Source organism: Pholcus phalangioides, unplaced genomic scaffold (genome assembly GCF_987345545.1).
Source record: "Pholcus phalangioides strain wild (caught in Gottingen) unplaced genomic scaffold, Ppha-v1.0 ptg000015l_1, whole genome shotgun sequence".
NCBI classification, from domain to species: Eukaryota; Metazoa; Arthropoda; class Arachnida; order Araneae; family Pholcidae; genus Pholcus; species Pholcus phalangioides.
Genome location: NW_028301608.1, coordinates 4,616,687 through 4,639,156, shown reverse-complemented (window position 1 = coordinate 4,639,156; position 22,470 = coordinate 4,616,687). Strand labels below are relative to the sequence as shown.

The window sequence follows — 22,470 nt, the reverse complement described above, 5'->3', positions numbered from 1 at the left end:
CCTTGATTGGATGGCCCTGAATTTTATTCGTTATTGAAATGAATACAAATAAAAAATTTTCGTGGCCCTCACAGGGGGGATGTCTGACAAGTTTCCAGGTTGGGGGCCCCCATGGAAAAGTTGTCAGGTTTCATTTCGGAGAGGAGGCCTTGGATGAATCTCATTGTTTTTGTTGTTTAACATTGTAAAATGTGCAACAGTAGAAGCCGAGATAAATCCAGTCTGGGCCCCGCTAAAATTCTGCAAATTGGGTCTCGGGTCCTAGATTGGGGCTCCTCGAATTTATTTGTTGGTAAAATTAATACAAGTGAAAATTTACCTTGGTCCAACAGGTCTCCAGTCTGAGGACCCCCATGGGGAAATTTTCTGGGTGTACTTGATGAATCACATTTGTTTTTTTGTTACTTTATTATTGTAAAACTCGTCAGTAAGCTTGTGCTTTCACATGTCACTTTCCATAGCACTCTGATGAAGTGGGACGAAATAAACGAGATATGTTGTGAAGAGAAAAGGGGGGGCACCACAGGGGAGGGGGGGGGGCGAGCCCCCTAAATCAGAGAATAATAATATACACAAACATATATACAAATACAACGCCACAACAGGCAAATTGCCCAACGAGGTGGCTGACTTAAGAACATCATGGATCCCCGAGCCATTTTTCGGAGGCCCTACCTACTACTGCTACACCACACATGCACCCCGCCCGCCCGCGGAACCCCCAACGAACCGGTACATGCGGGAATGTGCGTGTACGTGTAGTGCAACCTGACGTAAAGTTTGTTTCTGTGTAATGCTTGTTATGTGTAGTGCTGTCATCTGCCCCCAGTTTTACTAACTATGAGTGAAGTGTTATGGTTGAATGATTTACCGTTGTAGGACTGTTGCTCTCTGTGGCGAGACTTTTTAACGGGGAGATCGGCTCGCATTTGCGCCTTGAAGTTGGGAACCACAGAAAACCAACTTCAGCCGACCACCTTTAAAAATATTTTTTTTTCTCGTCTGGGGGGATGCGCACGAGCCCCCTATGCCCCCCCCCTTTCCCGCGTACGTTTTTAATCCCACCAATATGCGTTAGGAGGTGGGGGCTATATAATGATAATACATGAAATAAAATAAAACAATGCACAGCTACAGCGATTATATACGTGTATGTAACACAGAAAAACATGTAGATTAAATACAGGAAAAGTAATTATATACAATATATGCAAATGTGTGAGAGTCACTGCATAATGGATGCGCACTCGTAAGAAGCACATACGCCGGATCACGAGTGGGAGTAAATAGGTGTAGATCTATCCCTTGTAGATCTTCTGACCATTTGTTGGATGGGTTCTACGTGGTCTGCGTTTTTTGGTCTTATCATGGACAATCTGTGGATTCGCTGGCGGGTAGTGTACTAGGCATGGGCGGAGATACCGGGGGGGGGGGGGGTCCCAGCATCAAAGGTGAAGTCGACAGATCTAATGCATATACGTATAGATGAATCGACATCATCATCATCTTCACCCCCCCCCCAGCAATAATGGCCGTGTCCCCCCAGACTTTCAAGTCTATCTCCGCCTATGGTATATATACTAGATCAGTATAAACAGTTTCTTATTAGGTCTCTCCCTTTGCAGTATGCAGCTCAGTCCTTGTGTGTGTGTGGTTTCAGCCTGCAGGGGGGGGGAGGGAGTTGGAACTGCCTGGTATTGGGGTATGTTGCCGCATGGTGAAGAGTTGTCTCCACCTCCCCGCATGCACACCTGTCGTTGGAAGTTATCTTGAATCTTTCAATGTAGTCAGCGAAGGGGCCATGGCCGGTTATGAACACCTCTCTCTCCTCGATTTGCTATTCCTGATCTTGATCCTTATCCCTATCTTGTCTAAAGCCCCCACTGCTCTATAAGAATAATTCAAAACCGTCAGTTTTTGACGTTACAGCCAAGGTGTCGTTACAACCGGGGTTGTTATAACCGAGCTTGGCTGTATTTTTAACCCTTCCGCAGGTGTGAAAACGTTGAAGAACACTGGGCGGTAATAACCTGATAGCTGTTAGAAATTTTTTTCACAAGATCTCTGATAATGGAAGACGCCACATGGACGCACGTCCTTCCTAAAATCCGAAGGTCATTCACCATTTAGTACATTTAGCCTTGTTTTCGTATTCATTCGAACCGTTTATCTCACACTTGTTATGGAATTAATTAGCCGTAGTGTCTTCTCTCCCGAAAGAGCGTTAAAAGCGTAAGGTGTGGTTATTACAACTAACCCATCGTTTTGAGAAGAGCAATTATAAAAACGAGTACGTACGAGAGAGGTATGTACCACTGATCGCAGAAGCTCGAGCGAATCGGAATGAGCTCTCATCTGATCAAAAACTCAAACGATAATAATAATTTGCTTTTTCCTTTCGGAGGAAGTACGTAGTTAAGAAAGCTGCAAATAGAACTTGATTTTCAAGTTTTCCGTTTCTTCTAAGATTACGCTGGTCATTTTCTAATCGGTGGACGAGGGAGGACCGGGGAGAGGGGGGGAGGAGGAGGACCCCAGTCATCCTCTGGGAGAAACAAAATCCTCCACACGTACATTGATGAGATTATTTTCGGTAGGTTTCGAAATGAGCTGGTCATTACTTCTTCTACTTCCGTGGGTAATTCCAACTTCAAAAAATTGTGGAAATATGGATATTTATGGACGTTAAATGTGATATTCCATCAGATAAATTCACGTAATTTTCGCATGTATCGGTATTTGGAGGAAATTTCCTCGATTTCAGAGTAACTTATGTATTGGTTTGTGATCCGCTTCCTGGAATAGACAAGTGAGTTCTCTTAAAATTTTCTGATATTTTGAAAGCATACGTGCTCAACCCATGGTCCGTGGCACTGAAACCTAATTTTGGAAAAATGAACTAAGTGGTACATTTTACCGATCGTTTAAGCTTCCCGCGCTGCTGTTCCACATCACTGAAGTGTCCCGCGGCGCATTTCCACATCACTTGGGGGACGGTCTCCTACCATTTCACACACAACATGCTAAAAAACTTCCTTATGTAGAAATATTATTAAAAATATAATTTTCCTTTGATTTATTACAAATTTTTACTCTATATGCAGTGTTTATTTGCTATTCTATGCTAGTACAAAATTTTACACGCCTCAATGCTTAATTTTTTGCAAACAAAAGAAAAGCATTAAAAACAATTTGCACGCATGATAAAATTGCACGGAATCAATGTAATTGAATAACAAATGATTCAAAATAAAGGAAACTGACTTTTCAGTTCATAAAATAATGAAAAAGATTGAGATTTCAACTAAATCTTATTCAAAACTAGCTACAATAAATGCCCGGATTTTCTTCATTCACCGGGAAGTTATTGAGAAAAGTGACAAACCATTATAATAAACTGTTATACATAATAATCGCAGCGTCACAGGAGTGACAAACCATTGTAAAGGCATGTGCATGTCTGAAACGTATTGTTAGGGAACCACAGTAACGAAAGTAAACATTCCGAAAGTGATTATTGGGGGGAAGCCCCAGGAACAATTGTTGCCTGGCGGTTTTTTTGCTCATTTCGCACATTTGCCCAACTCTGGTGAACTTTTAAAGTAGCCTGTGGTTCAATCCCGGTCCTGTTGGGTATACATGCAGAATTTGGCAACGATCGTTTTAAAATTGTAGATTTGTGTAAAGAATAAACATACATATACATAAAACATACTTCCACATTTATATACAGGGTGTCCATAATTAAAAGACCCTATTTTAAAGCAGCCTACAGGCGAAACCAGTCATCAGAAAAATGTGAAATTTTGTGGAGGACTTCATGAAGTGATGGGAATTTTCTTCAGGGGGAAAAAATAAGTTCCACATGTCACCACCAGAGGCCGTTTCACTTTAAATACCTGTTGTAAACTAGTGAACATGTAAATTTATGTGATGCCACGCAGCTACTGTCCACACATTCCAGTGTGTGTTAAGAATGTTCTCAAAACACATTTTACAGAAGAACGTACCATCAGCCGGCACTTCCCTAGTCTATGGCCTTAATCCACGCGATTTGTGGCTTTGGAGGCATTTGGAACGTGTAGTAAGTCGTAATTAATGTCCCATATGGATCCCGATTTCCTCTAATTTTATGAAGGAATTATGGTAAGCTCTTTTTTTCACTGATACTTTTCGACCGGAACACCTTTCGCGGCCCTCTGCGGGGACAGAGTTTGTGCGCACGATTTCTTTCGAACCGAGTACAACTCCGGACTATCTCCACAGGCAATTTAGTGAATTGTGCCGGAAGTATCACTATATGAGTACCTAACAGTCTGTGAGCGTTATTGGTGGTGTATCTGTATTTTCAGTGCTGCCATCTATATTTCAGGAGTGAAGTGTAATGACTGAATATTTGTATCGTCTGTACGCCTGTTGCTCTCTGTGGTGATACTTTGTAACGGGGAACATAAGCTGGCATTCGCGCCTCGAAGTTGGAACCACAGAAAACCCAACATCAGCCGGTTGTGTGCACTGGTATAAATGATAGAAAGATCTAGAATATATCTCTTCCTTGTTTGCTTTTCTTCTTCCTTCCCGGAGTTTATGGGGGAGGGGAGCACTGTCACCTTCAGGAAATCTGAAAAAAAAAATTCTTCATAAAAACCTGTTGTAGCATTTTATACAGCACGGGGTATCCCACTGATGTTTCGCGTGCATGAGCCGATCGAGTGGTGATAGTGACGGAACCCGGGTTCAAATACCACCGTTGCTACGGCTGCGGAATAATTTTTACATAGTTAGAAAAATTGATAGCAGATGTCAGCACTACTCATAATAAGCATTATACAGAAACTGACTTCACGTTAGGCTCGCATCGCATACATGCGCAGCTTACAGTGTGGCCCAGGTGTTCTTCGACCACCTGCTAAAATCTCTTCATTGAGACAGAGCAGCGAGCGATGATCTGGTTAGAGGGATTAGGAGGGTTCCTCACGATCAGACCCACGGAACCCTTAAAAACCCTTGAACCCAGACAGCTTTCAAAGAAGCAAACTTTCTTGTTACTAGTACGCAAAACTGTTATTTATTTTAAACTAGCCACACAATACTTGGTGCTTCCCGGGTTTTTTTCAATTGCTGGCAGCATTAAAGAAGAGGCAAACCATTGTAAAGTCATATACATGTCTGAAACGCCTTGTTAAGAAGCCACGGTAACCGAAGTAAACATTCTGGAAGTGATTGTTGGGTCCCAGGAAATACTGTTGCCCGACGGTTTTTTGTCCATTTCGTCTTTTGCCCTGCTATGACGAACTTCTAGGGTAGCCTATCGTTTAATCTCGGCCCTGTTTGGTATATATGGAAAATTTGGTGACGATCGGTTTAGGTTTTTAGATATGTATAAAGGATAAACATACTTTCACATATATATATAAGATTTTATTCAAATACAAAAACAACTCCACAACAGTCAAAATGCCCAACGAGGTGGCTGAGAAAAAGATGCCCATAACAAATATGGATATCATAGATTTCAAAAATGCAGCTACCCAATTAAAGATGCAATTACATGTACAAACAATATATACACCTGATAAAATATTATACAATGCCCATAAAGAATACTTATGGTTGTCTTAAATCTAAGTATGGATAGCTTCTCTCGATTTACCCCAACATGTTTATCGTATTTTTTTTAAACGTATCAATTGTGTTACAATTTACTACCTCTGGGGGGGAAGGTGAACTATTCCATTTATTAACAACCATATTAGAAAAAAATTCCCTCTTTAAGGAAAAATTGTGCCTTTCAAAAAAATCAGACCACAGTTTTATCATTAACAGTAACATTACACTTTTTTCACATCCAATTTCCGAACCAGATGTCCCTATAAACGTCATTTTCCGTTTCATTATTTGATTTAGAAGTTGCATAAGCGATGTTTTTCCCCTTTGGGGAAATTTGATATCCGCTAATGGTTGTTGGTGAAGATTTCTGCTGAATTGCGTAATTAACGTGTACTTGAAGAGACACTATACATATTAAAGGTCAATTTGAGCATAAGTCTTCCCAACTAGTGGGAAAACTCAAGTTTTTCCTTTGTAAGTAGAAATACATTCCTCAAGGGGGAATTGTGAATATTTTAATAAATTGATTTGAGTGTAGGGGCGTAAACTCCAAAAACACTGAAAGTAAAGGACAAATACATTTAATCTATATTACTCTTTGGAAAATGAATAAGATGCAATCGCTTATATATATTATAACAGTGAATTGGCCCTGATAAGATTCCTTTTAACAACAATAATGTTACGACTCTTTGTAAACTTATTCACCGTGAAAAAATGGTATCTTTCTTTGTTACTTTTGTCCATAACCAATAAACGGGTAAAAATAAAATTTTGCTTGCAGAAATCTGCATTTTAGAAAATATTGAAAATTTATATATATACAAATATAAACTGAGTATTATTATATTACATGTGAGAAACATCAATGAACTGGGAACACTCCTGCCACCTATCAAATAAAACTGTAATCATCCTTCGATTTAAATTGGTGACCGGCTTCTGATTAATATACGGCATAAAAAAAGTCTATATCATATGATGATAATAAATATTTTATATATAACTAGCTATAATACCCGGTGTTGCCCGGGTTTTCTTCAATGAGGCTTTATGGATCACGTGATATCTCCCTCTTTCTTTGAGGGACATGCAAACCGTGTCTAAAGTTAACCAATATGGCGACCTCCTGCGCGACTCATGAAAGAAACAAATCTAAATTTAAAGAAACGTGGAAATGAATAGTCCTTCCCCCTTTTTTTGATGGGTGCTAGGTATTTCGATTCCCTCCCCCTGAACTTCAAGTTATCCATCTGCCTGTGTTTCAGCTTCCAAAAATACTGTGTCTGTGTTCCAAAAAAGCTATGGCATTTTTTCGATGTACTTTTTACGGGCCCATAATTAATTTTAAAATATCCTAACCTACATGGATTTATGCAGTTAAATATCAAAAGACAATACGGCGACATTAATTTTCATGCTTGAGAAGACGTAAATAAAAAGTTGAAATCAATGTTATTGCATGGATATCCAACTCGAAAGTAAGCCCGAGACTAATTACTCCATATTTAATCTCCTGGGCTTCGGATATCTCAAAGCGAACTCAATATTTCAAAAATCGAGAATTCTATACAATTTTTTAAATTATTGATGTGACAGAAAACACCACCAAATTTCCGCATTTCTACAGTAAATCGGCAATTTTAACACTGATTTCTATGAGGATTACCCTTTTCCCGACAATCAAAGTGATGCTGATAATGATTATGACGTCATTCAAAAAAACCTCATTACTGAGAGTATTGAAAATGTGGCCAACCATTATAAAGGCATAAACTGTTGTAAATATACTGGCAGTGTTAAAGAAGTGACAAACCATTGTAAAGGCATAAACACGTCTGAAACGCATTACTAGGGAACCACGGTGACCAAAGTAAACGTTCGGAAAGTGATTGTTGAGGCCCAAAAACCATTGTTGCCCGACAGTTTTTTGCCCATTTGGGGCACTTGCCCTACTCTGACGAAATTTTAAAGTAGCCTATCGTTTAAGTCGGGTCCCATTTGGTATATATTCAAAATTTGGCGACGATCGATCTAAAATTGCAGATTCGTATAGAGAACACACACACACAGACAGACAGAAAATCAATTTTATATATATAGATTTTTAAAAAAATTACCGGTAGTTGTTTTTAAGCAAACATTTTGCCATTGACTGATCAATATCTCTACCTAAGTAGAGGAAGAAGACGAGAGCTCAGTACTTGGCATCAACTAGCAACGGCAATCGAGCTTATATCGAATTATAATTTCAAAAAAATCAAAAGAATTATGTTTTTGCGCAATGTACTAATGTTAACTTACTGCACACAAACAACTGTTAACATTTTTTAACAAACTTGATAATTTGATTTATATTATGGTTTATAAAATATTTATTATTATCATATGACATTGATTTTTCTATGCAGCGCATTAGTTAGAATAGTCGTCAATCTGAATCGAAGAGTCGTAACAGTTTTATTTGATAGGTGGCAGAAGGGATTCCAGTTCATTGATGTCTCTCACATGTTATATAATACGCTGAACTCTGCTCTCTCCTGTATATTAATTTTCACTATTTTCAGAGAAGGAGCATTTTCATTGATAAAATTTTACTTTTATTCATTTATATGAATTTACGGAAAAAGGTAACTACGAAATGCACCTTTTTCTATGGTGAATAAGTTAACAAATGTGGACGTTTAGAGTCTGAGAATGTGAATGCTTCAGGGTGCAGAGAGTTTCTTGCTGCGGAGAAAAAAATTCCCTACGTTGTTAGCATTGGTAGCATGTTATTTTATCATTACGCACAGGTATCGAGGCATCGAAATTCTGTGCACAGAGAAACCAGTCGTTATAACGAGCGTCGACTTTTGGTGATGAATGATCAAAAAATTGTATATGACTAATTTGCTAAAAAAATGTTTATAATACGACCGATCCCTCAAAAAAATGCTCAAAATATGACTTGTCCTAAAAAAGATATGACGTCATAAAAATCCCAGCCTTACTTTTGAGTGCCGCCCCTGAGCCGCCCTTTTTTTACTCTGCGTCACTCTTTTTTATTAGTTCGTACAATTTGATGGAATTTTTTTTTACATTGAATTTTTGAACCAGAAGCTCAACCTATGGTCCGCTGATCAGAGGTCGTCCACGATTATATGGCATGGTAGGTTCGCAGGCAGGCAGACTTGATAAAATTATTCGCCCATAGTAATTGATATTCTTTTCCATTTGAGTTCAAATAAACTTATACCTTTATAATTACTTTCACTTCTTGCATTACTTTTCTTACATCGTCAAGGTGAATGAAGTAAATTGCGATCTCAAATAATGGATATCACTAAGTTTTGCCAGAAATTTCAATTTATTGCTTTGAATGCAATTTGCTAATTACTGCTGAGATTGCCGAAGGACGTGGAAATAAAGGGCTGCCAAAAATTGCAATTAACAAATATGTATTTCACAAAAAAAGAATATATTCAAAGGATCTGGTGACCATATTTTATTCGGAAAAATACGGTAAGCTAGGATCTTAAATAATAGTCTGTAAAATACTGGACATCGCCAATTGTCTTAAAAAAAATTGCCAAAAGCAGGCACAATCACCGATCGTAAATGACATTGCTGAAGAGAATTGCGGAAAAAATTTTAAACATGACAAATATCCACGATGAATATTTTTTTATAATTTTATCATAATTATCATAATATAATTTATATTATAAAAACGTTATGTGTGCGTACATTTTACGATTTAGTAATTACTACAAAATTTTTCAAATATAATTATCATGAAGAAAGGGGACAAATGTATAAAAAAATCGGAACAACGGAATGCCCCGTAATACGGGACACAAATGATCCGTAAAATGGCGCCTTACTTTGATACTTTTGTACATAACCTATAAATAGGTAAAAATAAAATTTTATCAGTAAAAATGCGCCTTCTGGGAAATATTGAAATAAGTGTGCGGCCTAAAGTATATAATACTGTATATACAGGATGTCCTGTAAGTGCTAGCACAGCCTTTATCTCATCATCCGTCCGTCGTAGAGGTATGATTCCAGTTTAAAAAATGCTCAACGGGCTTTCGAAAATCACCCTGTTAAGAGAACGGTTAATCAGGTGTTTGAAAAGCATAATTTTTCATTATACACGGGGAAATTATTGTTTGGCCGTAAAAAAGGTGTGACCGCACACCTGTGGTTGACTCGCTCTGGCTGGTTATATTTATATTAAAAATATAAAATAAAAAAATGAATATACATATAATAAAAACTACATGGAATATGGTTATTATGAAACCATTCGTATCCTCCCGCCTAACACCCCCGATAGAATAGTAGAATGAAGAACACTTGTGGTTATCACATTTACATCATTATAACGGGAATGTCATAAAAATTCTTGTTCGGGTCCCGTTTATACATGCTATATCTTGTACATGTGATAATTATGTAATAGTAGTGGCAGTTACGTGTGGATATGATTTGTGTTGTTGTTTTTATATATTTCTGTTTTTTCCCCTTATTTCCGTAAAACTTGAAAAATTATTTTATAAATCTGGTGGACAAATGTTCTGTTTTTCGTTGGCGTGTATATATTTGAGAAGGCTTGCAATTCTTGCTGCTGCTTTTTTGTTTTTGATTATTTGAGTGAATCATTGTTTTCTACGGTTTTCGGAATATTTGTACATGTGTTACAAATGCTTTGTGAATTTTCACTCTGTGGCATAGTGAACTGGAATACCCACCATACCACAGGCACATTTGTCTGTTCGGCGGCGTTTCCGTTCGTGTAGATATATAGGGAATGGGCCGTGACCCGTTATGAAGATAGTCACCTCCCTATTCCAGTTTAGTGTGTTGTATCACGGCCGACTAGACATTCATTGTTTAGTGGGCTATGGTTGTATGTGACTCGAGGGACAATTTCGTGCACTTTCCTAGCTGTTGTTCCTTGGTCCCAAATTTGCTGCCATTTCTGGAGGATTGCTTGTTCAAGTTGTCACTTCAGGAGCGTAAGTGGGAAAGGGTTATCAAGTTCATTGTCACAGTTGATTGCAGCTTTGGCTAGAGAGCCTGCTCTCTCTTTTCCAAGATTACCTACATGCGCCTTGGTCCAACCTAGGAAATTTTTTGGGTTATCTAATAGACGCCGCCTCAATAACCGTACTATTATGTTCCTATTTGTTGGATCTAGAAGTGCTTGAAGGGAGGAGCGGCTATCGGTTATTATTGAAAAACTCGTTCTTCTGTTCCCGTTGAGTATTGTGTATCTGCTTCTATCGCTAACAATTCTGCTTGAAAGAACTGGAACTACTGCAGTCACCTATCAAATAAAATATGCCACTGTTGTGATTCTTCGATTGAAATTGAGATGACCGGTTTTTGATTAACCGAAATGGAAAAGGTCAATACAGCACGATATTGATAGATATTTTTTGAGCAATATTATCAGTTGAATTGTAAAGTTTCTTTCGAAAATTTTAGCAGTTGCTGTTTGTATATGATAAATTAACATTGGTAAGATGCGGAAAAGTATTTCTCAATTCGATTTAGGTTTATATATATCTTTCGATGAAGAAAGCTGGGACAGGGGAGGAAAGCTGTAGCCAAGAGATAGTAAAATTCTCTCTACCCTATGACGGCATCTATGTAGGTGACTCATATATAGTATATTCTTATTTCTTTTTACCTGAAAGAAAGATAAAAAGGACGGAGTGTATCGACTCAACAGGTGCAAATATATTACAAGGGGTCGTACAGTTATCAAAATAAAAAAAAATAAACGGCACCCTATCCTCAAAAACCCAATTAGAAACTTTTTGCCCGTCTCTCCTGAAGCAAAAAAAATCAGTGTTTCTAAGTGCAGTATTCGCAGAGATATTTGAATTCAAAATTCGACGGAAAGACGGGGAGAAAACAGCATAAACTAACGGACAACGCTTCTTCCCTTGATTTATGCTGTTTTTTCAATATAATGATTTTTTAAGAGACACTATCTCGTTAAAACTCAAAATAAAGAACAGCTTTGCAAGTATAAGTAACAAGAAAGTTTTCTTCCTTGAAAACTCTCTGGATTCCTGGATTTTTAAGGATTCCACGGCGTTTGATCATGCGGAACCCCAGAAAAGCTGTCACGGAACACCAGTTGAAACCCATGTCGTAACACTAATTGGGATCAGAGACGTACACGGGGAAGGGGGGGGGGTTAGTCTTGTACCCCCTCTCCAGACGATCAAAAATTTATTTCTTTGACGCACAAAATATTTAAGAAATAGTTCCAGAACACTTGAGCAGATAGCGACACAATTCAGAGATCTTAAGTGGCCAGACACATTTCCATATCACTTGATGGATCCCCGGAACATTTAGAGATCACTAAAGTGGCTCCATAGAGGACTTAGCAATGGGGAATATTAGTTCCCGTGCCCACAATGTAGGGAAAGGTTTTTCTCGTTTATGGCATACTCAGTAAAGATGCCATCTAGAATTATGTTTATAAAGGTTGGTTGATGACGTAAGTATCATTCAAATCCCCCACCCCCTTCACCCAAAGTCAGCAAACGTGAACTCCCTCCCCATCGATGCTGACGTAATACTTGAATGACCCCTCTAACCATTAAGACTTCCGCAAGGGCTATTACTTTGGAAACTCTTGTTTTAGAGGAAGCTTCGTTACTATAATATATTAGCGAAGGGATGTGCAAAACGTGTTGCACATGAACACTGTTTCTCTTTTATAAAATGAAATAGAAAAAAAAGGGAGCGAAGACTTTTGCATACTACGTACTACGTGTGATGTATTATCTGGAACCCGCCATCTTCTTTTTCTCCGAACCGTTGCAAATGTTTGAAACGTAAATATCTCTTGGCTTTGTACTACCACATGGGTCTGAAAAAAAAAATTTCGGACCTATTTTTTTCGGCGAAATGATATTTTTAGTTCTTTTTACGAATACGAAAAACGCAGGTGCGTGCATTTTAGGGAAAGAAAAGATAGGGTTTTTTTTTGTTTTTTTCAGTGGGGGCTAAACTTTGTGCCAAATTAGTTCTTAATGTGTCACCGTTGCTGAGCTATTTTCGAAAGCTCCCGTGACTAGGTAGTATATCATTGCCCCCGTGAAAAGTACTAAGAGAAAATTAATGTGGTACGTTTGAAGCTATTGCTGATTTTTTTTCGGCGAGCGAAACTGTTTTCTTGTAGATTCGAAGACCTTCAGTTTCGAAAATGTTGTAAACTTTGTAAACATTCGTTTGCAAGTATCAATGCGTGTTACGATATCACTCATGTGAACAAAACCTCATTGTATCTCATGCAATCGTGCCTATGATTTTTACGTGCGGGGCAATTTCTTTTTTTTAACAGTGTGGTGTTTACAAAGCCCGTTGTGTTCTATTCATAATACCGTAAAAACAAAAAATCCAGTGAAATTTCTGAAACGTTTCCACAACTTTTTGAGATATTTTATATAATGTTCTCAAAATTACCTTATATTTTCAACACATACTCCAGGTATTGTACACTAAAAGCTACAGCTTATATTGGAATGGTCTTCGTATTGTATGTTGCTGTGACTGTTATCTGTGTACAGTGAAGTAAAAGTTTTAAGGTACAAAAATTGTTCTCTGAGATATGACTTCTTTGTGAATACATATTTGTGTATACGTGAATTTTGACAAAAAAAATTAAATATTTTTTTTTCGAAGAGCTGTAAAATATTAAATTCCAAACATACAGCCGAGAGATTCCAGTTCATTGCACAGCAAATATTTTCCGGAACGCTGTTGGAAATTTGCTGTTGGTTTCGCGTGGAATAAAGTAATGAAAAAATGAATCGTCAAAAAACGCGTTTGGAAATTGTTTGCTGTCTTCGAATCTATTGTCCCAGATGATTTTAATCAGCCATAACTTTGTTTTTACTTATCGCACGTATAAGAATAAAACAGTTTTGGATTCTGTGTAAATACATTCTTTCAAATAAATTTATAAAACCATTTTCCACAATTTTCTAAAAAAAATTCGTCATTTAAACGTAGTCAGTTACAAAGTCAATAAACCCTCGGTAATAAGATCAAAATATGGGGAACCGTGCAACATCCCGACTAGTGCTCACCAGAACCTCGATCTAGATGCGTAATCCACGCATCAATATTTTTCGATTCTACTCCTCCGAATTTCATTCAAGTGTGAAAATATTTCTTCAAATTTTAGATTTTTCTTTTAATAGAGTAATTTCTCTATTTTTATTTTAAAAAAAAGTCCCTGTTTTTACAAAACTACCCCCTCAAAATTTTAGAGACAAGTAAATTATTCTTCATTCGATAACACTTCACTACAGTATTATGTAACATCTAAGAACCATCACTGAACTGGAGCTCCTGCTGCCACCTATCATATAAAAACACAGCTTTTATAATTCTTCTATTAAAATTTGTGACCGGTTTTGGATTGATGTACCGCACCAAAAAAGAAAAAAAATATGGCGTGATATTACTAAATATTTTATAAGCAATAATATATTGGTTTAATTATTAAGTTTGCTTCGGAAGTTTAACAGTTGTTGTTTGAGTGTTGAAAAATGAAGTTAGTAAAGCAAAACATAGTCCACCTTGGCTTTTTAGAAGTAACAAACATTATCAGAAACCTCAAAAAGAAAAAGGCACCTGGTCAGGATACCATCACCAACAACACTATCAAGAATCTTCCCGATAATATGGTTCGTCAGCTGGTCAACATATCCAATGAATTACTCCGAACAAGCCATTTTCCGGCAGAATGGAAACTCGCTAGAGTTAAGGTCATCCCCAAAGCTGGACGTGATCTACACTATCCACAGAATTGGCGCCCAATCTCACTTCTCAGTTCATTAGGGAAACTTTTTGAGAGAGAGGTAGCCATCAGACTACACAAATTTGTCGAGGACAATAATATTATCGGTCCAGAGCAGCACGGTTTCCGCAGCAAGCACTCGACCACTACTCAATTATTGCGGTTCGTAGAACGAATCCAAGAAGCCAAAATTTATAAAGACACTGCAGCAGTAGCCTTTTTCGATTTAAAGAAATCTTTCGATAAAGTTTGGCACAATGGGCTGCTGCTTAAGATGATTCGCATGGGAATGCCGTATAACATCATCAAATTTGTGAGCAATTATCTCGACTCGCGCTCTTTCCGAGTACAGATAAATGACTCAATATCTAATTCTAGACAGATTCGTTCATCAATAGGTCAGGGAAGTGTGTTAGGTTCCATCCTACACAATTTTCATATGAATGACTTCCCAGTTGCCCCTAAGGGTTTCACCGCTCTTTATGCCGACGATAGTTTTTTTTGTTGCACAGATAAGGACCCTGGCAAGGCCCTTTCAAACTTACAAAAAATGGTAAGATTGGTCGAGCGCTGGTGTGTGCGAACCCGTGTTGAACTGAATGCAGATAAAACCAAATTCATGTGGTTCACTAACAAGTCCTCATTACCACAACAAGCACACATATAGGTACAAGGAGTTATAATCAATTCAGTCATTCACAATAAATATTTGGGGGTGATAATGGAAAAAAGATTCAGTTTCTCCCGGCAGTGTAATGATGCCATCCGTAGGGCGACCGTGGCCTCGGCCATGCTCAACAGACTAAGCCACAGGCACTCAAGTCTCTCAATTCGAATTAAAATTATTCTATATAAGATGGCAATTAGACCGATTCTTCTGCATGCTGCGCATGTCTGGCTGTTTTCCAAGAAAATGAATATCATCGCTCTGGAGAGATTTCAGAACAAGACTCTGAGGAGATACACCGGACTACCTTGGTACGTTAGAAACGTTAATATCAGACGTGATTCGATGGAGTGGCTGATGTAACGTCATATGCAAAGAAACTGGCAAAGAACTTGTTTGATAAATTAAATGATTCTGAATTTCAACACCTTGCGGAGATTTCATCATACGACAGTAGACAAAAAGCACGATTAAAAAGACCAAAAAATTTTCTACACATGCCTCGACCTGTGCTACCAGGTCTATGAACATTGTTTGAAAACTACTATAAAATAGCTCGGCTCTTGAGACGAAATGATGGTGCATGTCAGTGCATTGTAAATACATATAATCACATAGAATCACTATTATCTAACTGCATACATATTATTATTATTATTTAATGGTGAAAGTTTCACCATGGCCCTGATAAGACTCCTTTTTGGAAGAAAAGAAATCCGATCTCTTCGACTTGACCCTCTTTTCGGCTATGTAGATGATGATTTGATCCTGGTTTTCTTGTTAAATACATTTATATTCATTATCACTACTCGCATTTATTGCATTGTATAACTCTTTCACTGAAGAACGCTCTTGACCTATCTGCACTGGTATCAGTGCAATATTAATTGAAAAAAAAAATATATATATACCCCTTGAGTCTCAGGTGAACCTACGTTTTCACCCACCTTACTAGTATCTAATTATCATTGCAAAGCGCACTACTGCACAGGAATTGGCAGAGTCATGATGAAAGGGGTTTGATGGATTATAACTTATAACTATCCATTGGAACCCCGTTTCACCAATTATGGTTTTCGACATTGGCTTTTTGAAATCGTAATCGAAAAAAATAGAGACTCGAAACAGTTCGATTCCGGTTTTCCTTTCGATTAGAATTACAAAATTTTGCTCCACTAATGCCATTTTACAACACACGAACAACAACTGTTAGAATTTCGAAGCAAACTTAATCATTTAACTAATATATTATTGCTTATAAAATATTTTGTAATATCATTTTTTTTTGTGTGGCATATCAATAAAAATCAGTCACTAATTGTAAACGAATTTACTCATAAAGTTTTCTTTTTACCCGTTTATTGGTTATGGACAAAAGTAAGTAAGAAAGGCATCTTTTTTTTTTCATGGTGAATAAGTTATAAAAAATAGGAACATTTTTAAAAACTTAGAGTCGGAGAATGCGCCGTGTACACAGAGTTTTTTGCTGCGCAGAAAAAAGAAAAATCTTCCATATTGAATCCACTTAGGTTTATTGCCATCTATGGGCAATTTACCAACTGGTGAGTTGTGCCGAAAATGTACGTGCGTATACCTAACAGTCTGAGTGCGTTGTGTATGATTTTTCAGAGCTGCAATCTATATTTCAGAAGTGAAGTGAGTCAAGTCTAATCATTATTAAATCACGATTAAATTACATTTATACCGTTTGTAGGTACTTGTTGCTCTCAGTGGCGAGACTTTTTAAAGGAGAGATCGGCTCTCATTAGTGCCTCGAAGTTGGGAACCACAGAAAACCAACTTCAGCCGGCGACGGTGACGTGACGTCGCCGAAGAAGGTAATCTCGCCTATAGACATCGAATATACTACAAAAAATGAGTAAAGATTGCGCAAGCGTCGGCCTGGTATATCCAATGGCTATAGGCCAGATGACCTACTCCACTGACGTCACGAGTTCTAACGGAGGCCTTCGGTTATAGATGGTGTTGCCACTGTTCACCAACACGCACTTAAATGCGTGATCAACGCATCAAAAAATTCAGTTTTACTACTCCAAATTTTGTTTAGGAGTGAAAATATCCTCCAAAAATTTCGGGTAATACTTTTTTTTAGTTGAGTTATTCCTCACTGATAAAAAAGAAATACTCCTTCTTTTTTTACGAAAATACCACTTAAAATATTTGAGACATGAGTGAAATTACCCTCCAAGATTATATTTTCGGATAACACTGATCAAGACTCGATCTCGAGGCACTTTAACGGCACCCCAAATTGTGTGATGATACGTCTTTTAGGACGTTGAAATACGCAAACTGATACAAGATGTACTTGAAAAATTCTAAGCCGTATCGCAGTTTTTCTTTCTCTGCTGTTTTTTGTCCCCTTTCTTTTGAATTTCATACATCACATACAGGTTGTGCCAAATTGTTTGCGCAGCAGATTAAAATCTCTGCAACAGTTGACTTTAGAAAGACTTTCAATCACAAAAAGGTTTCACACGACATGCAGTTACTTAGAACCTCAATATTTGTTTGTGGAGGGGGGTCGTATACATGAAAAATAAAGATAATACGATTGAATACTCGACGTTTGTGTTTACCCAAAATTTGAATTTTGGGTAAACCCAAACGTCGAGTATTTAATCGTATTATCAAACCCAAAAGGTAATCCATTTCTAAAAATAAAGATATTAACTTTTTATACAGTGTCCCCATCTGCTAAAACTTCCAATTATTAAAATGCATATCCCGCTCTGAAAAAAGCCATTTGCAAAAAAACTGCATATTTTTAAATGCAATGTATTTATTGAGATACTAAATATATAGATAAAATCACACACACACACCCTACGTTTCGGCAAATTAACCACTGTGCTGGCAAGTTCTCTTAGTGGCTCAAATTTTGTCATTTTTAGGTGCTGCTGTTACACAAACAGAATGAAAACAACCATTTTATTTTCTTAATAACTATCAAGTATATGTTTTTACAATTATTTTGACACATATAGAGTTTTTACTACTTCGAATTTGATTTACGTTTCGCAATTTGTGAACCTCAACCTAAGAAAGGTTGCCGGGTACCTTAATTAAACAAATAATCGAAGAAATGCTTTTTCTCCCACGCAAAGCGGAAAAATTTATCCTTTTATTCAAGCAGCAATTTAGAATTTAATTTTTTTTTCTATTGTGAAAGATAGGCGCCACTCAAACTCAAATCATGTATAGATTCAATAGAATCGCAAAAAAAGTAGAGAATGCAGTACAAGGAAACCTGTCAGAAAATAGGTAGATAATGATAAAAAAATTTAACATACGGGGTGATTCCATATAATTGCCTTTTGCCGCATTCTACTGATGAACCGTTGATCCTTAGATCTAGAGACATACTTCCAATTAGAAAAAGTATCCAAATGACATCTAGAACTCAGATACGTCATTCACTTTGCGAAGGGGGTTGCACAGTTATCTGTTGTTTTTCTCCCTTTAAATTTGGTGAATAATTTTACGCAACGAGAACTTTTAGGCTTTTGACTGTTTTTATTTCGAATATTAACTTCACTAACATGAAACTTTTTCAAAAATCATCGAAACTCATCCATATTTTATATCATGTAAAGACATGTATAGAACAGGCCAAAAAACACGGAAAGTTAGTTGAATACAGTTAAACGTGGAAAATTCAAAGTATTTAAAGGACTGTGTTTCGACAAATTTTCGTGTACCAACCCCCCCCCCCTCCTGCCCCCCCCTCTCCCTGAATTAATAGAAACTCCGCAAAACATATGAAAATGTCTGATGTCTGCGCAAATAATCAATTTAAGCGAAATGAACAGACAAGCTGTTCAGAGCCGTGACAAGCACGTGAAAGCAGAAAAGTTTTGTAAGCAACCATAACAGTGGATAGTGACAACCATAACCGAGCTATTATGACCACACACACACACATTTTGTGTAATTTGATTATATATTTTTTCTTCTATCAGAGTCAAAAGTTTTGTAAACAACCCCTGATCACTCAACTTTTCGGTTCTAGCGCTAATGCGAGTGAAGATTCATTGCAAAGAAAAACAGGACATTTTTTTATTTAAAAAAAAAATCAATGAAAATTACGGGAAAAAACAGGAATGTCCCGTAAGTCGAAGCGTTAAACGTGCAATGAGAGTATTTTCTATTTTATCGTTAAGCATCAATAAAAAACATTACATTAACCCCCTCTACATTCACGGACGAAATATTTCGTCCAAACACACGCCAGTGCAATAAATTCAAAACAGTTCTCCGTCTTTTATTTCCTCTCTCCTGACCATCGCGAAGTGACCTCTCTCCTGACCAACCCTATGAACCGAAGTTGTTTTCCCTCGTTCTTTCTATACCCCCCTATTTTGCATATTTCCCTATTTTTTTACGCGATAGAGATTTTTTATGATTTTCCGTAATCTTAAGGCATTATTTGTTGTGGGCATCTTCTTCTCAGCCACCTCGTTGGGCATTTTGCCTGTTGTGGCGTTGTATTTGTATTTTGTATTTTTCATGCTTTTCAGTACAGCGGAGCTTCGGTTAACGAGCTTAATTCATTCCGCGAACGTGGTCGTTATACGAATCGCTCGTTATTCGAATCAAACTCACTCATAGCAGACAATGGAAACTCGAATAATTCGTTCCACAATTATACATTCGCATAAAATTGACTAATAAAAACGACATTCAATCAATAATATAACACAATAATAATGTAATAAATATCACAATAAAATATGTATAATATAATAACGCCGTAAATAAACATACAGTATATAGAGGAGACTACCGTTTATAAAGGATGATTTGCGGACTCTGTTGTTCGCAAATTTATTCTTTTTGTGTGACTGAAAACGGACTTATCCAATAACACTAGCTTTTGCCTCTTTTTTGGAATTTCTCGGAAATGAGAAATTGCATTGAGTTGGACAGCTTTATTGCTCGCTTTGCTACTCCTTTATTTGATTGGTGCTTTTCTACAAATTTTTGCATCGATTCTCTCACATTCCATACATCTCTCTAATTTCATTTGGAAAGTGAGGAACTTCCCTTCTCTCTTCCTCAGACGAGATACCCTGCGCACTCACCGGGCGGGTTGTGCCCGGTCTTCAAAGGTCAAAGGTTATGTTCTACCACTTAGTTCTTGAATGTCCTCCTCATGGACTTCCAGTCCCATAGTCTTCACCAAGGACACAATCTCTGCTACAAATGTTTTCTGAGGCCCTCCAAAGTCACGTTCAATAATGCAATCAGTCTCCAGTTTTCTCCAAGCACGCGCGCGCGCGCACGCACGCACGCACGCACGCACACACACACAGAATTAAAAAAAAAACTTCAGCGCACACACGCGGGGTTGCAATACAACATCTATTTTCGTATCATAAACAGTCACTCTCGCACTGTTGTTCATTTTTCCAGGCACGTTGACCAGAGGCTGTAGAAGAGAATACAGTCGATTCCCGTTTTAACGAATACCGTTATGGCGAAAAAATCTAGTTTTAACGATAGCTTTTCCAATATCCCAGGTAAGTTTACGTAAAAACCTGGAATTCATTTATTACGAAATTTTCTTTGTAACGACGTGATTTGCCCGATCTCTTATAGTTCGTTATAACGGGATTCGAATGTATTATTCACAATTTTACGGTATGGGTGCGGACGAAAGAGAGAATCCGTCAGCTCAGTTGTGATAACGTGAAAATAAATAAACAAAGCGGAATTTTTTCTCGTAATGCAAATCATTGCTCGTTAACCGAGTCAAAATTTGTTCAGAATTTTTGTTCGTTATGCGAACTGCTCGTTAACCGGAGTTCCACTTTGATTGCGAGGCATTTTTCCATGACTTTCAGAGATTTAAGGCATATTTTAATATTTTAGATATTTTATATATTCGATCAAGCTTAACGATCAAGAGGAACTTTTTACTATCTTCATTTCCGACAACTAGCAGTTTTTCGACAATATTAGCAATAATTGATAATTTTACTTATCTTTGGTACCATTTTTAGCAATTGGTGATTTTGCGGCGATATTACCAGCGATTGACAATTTTATTTCCCCCCTTCGCATCATTTTCTCACAGTGATTGGTGATGTCACTTGATGTCTCTGAAGAAATATGGTCAGAAAAAAGGCATATTTTTATGTTTTTACGGCATAAGTTACAAGTTTTTTTAAGTTTTTCAGGGCAAAGGCATTTCTTACGGAGCATATTCTGTCAGTGTTTATGTAATAAAAATCCTAGTCCTGGTGATTAGCTATAGTTGAACGCATTTCTTATTAAAACCGCCACAAAAACTGAAACAAAAGCGTCGAAAAGGTTGCGTTATATCCGAGGTCACCGCGATGTTATTAGCAAAAAGCTCATGAATATTATTGTCTTCGTTTCTTCTGGGAATCAGCCGGAATCCCTCATTATTAACTTTGTAGCCGAGGTGTCTTTATAACCGAGTTTGGTTGCATTAATCATCTTTATAATACGACGGAAACCCCTCATACCGATCACTCCGCAGGACGAGGTCAACCCAGTTTTACGGCCAAGCTGAAAATAATAATTTCTTAGAAAGAAACCCTATTTAAAATATGAATTTCTTAACGGTCAAGGACAGTATTTTCTCATCGTCCATTCCATTGGGTTACTGCGGGCACATTCTTTGCTCGAATATTTTTCCATCCCGTATTGATGTGGCGTGGTTTATGTTTTAGCTTCAAAAACTAATTTCTAGCTCTTTTGGGTAATTCAAAGCCGTGGCCTCATTAATGAAAATATTTTCAGACTCCCAGGGAACGTAATGAGTTCTTATTTAAAAAGCACAAATTATACGTTCTTATTTACGGTTAAAAAATGTTTTCATTTTTACTCCAGGATTTAACTCCTAAAATATTGATCATTGTCATTATAATATCCTCGAGGAAAACTTTTACAGTAAGTAGAAAACGAACGACTATTTATTCAAATATTTCATTAGTTCTTGAATGAAAATTTTCGTGTGGCTTACATACATGTATAAAGCTACTGCGTGTTTCTGCAAGCAAAAATTTATCCGGTAATTTTTTTTTTGACGACTGCCAATTTAACATATTACCGGGCACTACGGTAATGTTTTGTTCAAATTACCACTGTAAATGCAATTCCTCATTAGTACTGGGTGGCCCAAAACTTCGTAAATAGTTTAAAAGTTCATGAAAAATTGAAGGAATTGGTATATTTGACTGCAGTTTGTGAAAAGTTACCCTCACGAAATCGAATTTTTTTTTTTAGTACAGAAAAAAAATTGATCCAAATTTTTGTCAATGTAGGGCGTTGCACAAAATTAAATCACCTCATTCTGAACGTGAACCTTTCTCCTGTGTTC

At 37.3% G+C, this 22,470-nt stretch overlaps 1 protein-coding gene across 2 annotated transcripts in view; it reads left to right on the top strand.

The window, feature by feature from the left end:
- The window catches only part of LOC149075294 (excitatory amino acid transporter-like), a 78,874-nt gene that overhangs the window by 39,269 nt on the left and 17,135 nt on the right, over nucleotides 1-22,470 (top strand). The window contains exon 1 of one of the 2 annotated variants that reach the window (XM_089242639.1): nucleotides 2,584-2,809. The exons of the other annotated variant lie outside the window; for it this stretch is intronic. The gene's annotated coding sequence lies outside the window, so the exon portion shown is untranslated. Of the gene's footprint in view, nucleotides 1-2,583; nucleotides 2,810-22,470 lie in introns of those variants that run through there. 2 annotated transcript variants of the gene reach the window in all.